Raw genomic sequence first — 1865 nt, 5'->3', positions numbered from 1 at the left:
ATCTGTAAGTACAACTCTCACAGTTTCTCTAGTGTAGAGGAGAAGGAGAACTTGTGGAGCAGGGCTTCCCTGCTGCAGGGTCAGAGGGACAGGGCGTGATGTTTCTCTCTGGTGCAGTATAATGCAGAGAGGCTTCCTGGAGCAGTCTCCTACAGCTGGCATAGCCCGTGTCTCATGTGATCTGTCAGGAAGGCTCTCAGGGATCTGTTGGTGCTGAGAAGGATTTTCTTGAGAGCAGCGGATGCCCACCACATCATCAAAGTGCCAGGACGTGTCGGCTGCCTTCTCCCAGGGATGGCTGCAGGGCTGTGAAGGTGGGCGTGCAGCCAGGGGTGCCCAGGGCTGTCCTTCCGAGCAGGGTCCCTGTGTCCCAGGGAACTGTGTGCTGGGGCAGGGACTCTGTCTCCTGCCAGGGTCAGCTCTCAGCCTGCCCGGGGAGCTCCCCATGGCAGTGTGGGGAGAAGCTGTGGAGGGAAGGGGTGACCCCAGTCTGGGCATGGCAGGGTCCTTCTGCAGTCGAGAGGATGCTGTGTGGGTCAGGTTTGCTCACAGCTCCACATCACCCCCAGGACATTTGCAGAGGGTCCTTTTGAAGAAGGACACAGAGGCAGCATTTAGCCAAAAGAAATGGAATCTGTGCTTTGAATTTTCCCCTCTTGGTTGGTTAGATGGGCAGTGGGAGATCTGAATTTACATCTCCATTCCCATGAGGGCAATGAGACCCCAGTTTTTGTTAGCACTTGTCCGAGCTGCTCCTTTAGCCCGTGCACACCCAGAGATGCCCCTGGGCCATTCCCTGCTGCAGAAGGTGTCTGCAGGGCAGAGCTGAGCCCTCAGCAGCTGGGATGGAGTCTCTGAGCACTGAAAGGGAGGAGACCTGGGGGCAGAGAAACAGCCCCCAGCAGCGACAGTGCAGGCAGCAGAGGCATGGGCAGGGAGTGAGAGGGAGCTGCTACAGGAAGGGTGATGGGAGGGGGGATTCCAGCACCTCCCTGCCATCCCCTGCAGCGCAGATGCCTTCCCTGCAGCAACTTCCCTCTCCCACACAGTAGAGTCCCCAACCCCTTCATATCTTGGGGACTTAGTCCTGAGTCTCCCTCCCAGCAGCCCAAGCACCAAAGAGGAGAAATGCTCGCGTGTCTGACTGTGTCTCCCTGTCCTGCCTCTCTTGGCAGGAGAACTTTGGCCTGTTCCCCTCTTGTCCCTGCTGCCCTTGTTCCTCCCCTTCTTTTGGCTGTGGTGGGGGGTGAGGATTCAGGTGCAGCTGAATGCTGGTGCTGCATCCTGTCATCCAGGTTTATCCATGGAGGAAAAGCATCCAAATTGCTGAATATCTGGGTCTCTGGGGACTGCACTGTGTGGGGCTGAGGGTAAGTCGACCCTCCCATCAAAACTCCTCATCTATAGGACAGTGGACTCTTTCCTTGGAGGGTCCTGTTGGGTGCCACGCTGCCCTCCAGAAGGGCACAGCTTTCCCACGGCATCTCTGTGTTTTCTAGGAACCCCACGGAATAGACGTGACAGTGGCAAGGCCATGTCAGTCCTGCTGGAGGGCTGAATGTAGGCAGCTGCAATGAGCCCTGTGTGTCCCCGACTGGGAGGGGAGAGCTGAGATCCTTCTCGGGTCCAGTGAGATGGGGTGGGGGGTTGGGAGACCTCCACTTGTAAATTTGGCTCTTCTTCTCTCAGCAGTGTCCATTTCTTCTCAGGGGAACATCTGGTGTGATCAATCTTTCTCCATCTCAAAGTGGTACCAGCCCAGTGTAGCTGAGAGCAATCCCGATGGACAGACGGGCTGTCCTCGCTCTGCACGGAGGGACAGTCCCCTTGGCTCTTAGGACACACAAGGTTTTGCTCGGGGCATA

This window comes from Numenius arquata, unplaced genomic scaffold (genome assembly GCF_964106895.1).
Source record: "Numenius arquata unplaced genomic scaffold, bNumArq3.hap1.1 HAP1_SCAFFOLD_67, whole genome shotgun sequence".
Taxonomy (NCBI): Eukaryota; Metazoa; Chordata; class Aves; order Charadriiformes; family Scolopacidae; genus Numenius; species Numenius arquata.
The sequence above is the reverse complement of the archived record's forward strand: the minus strand, read 5'-3'. Positions refer to the sequence as shown.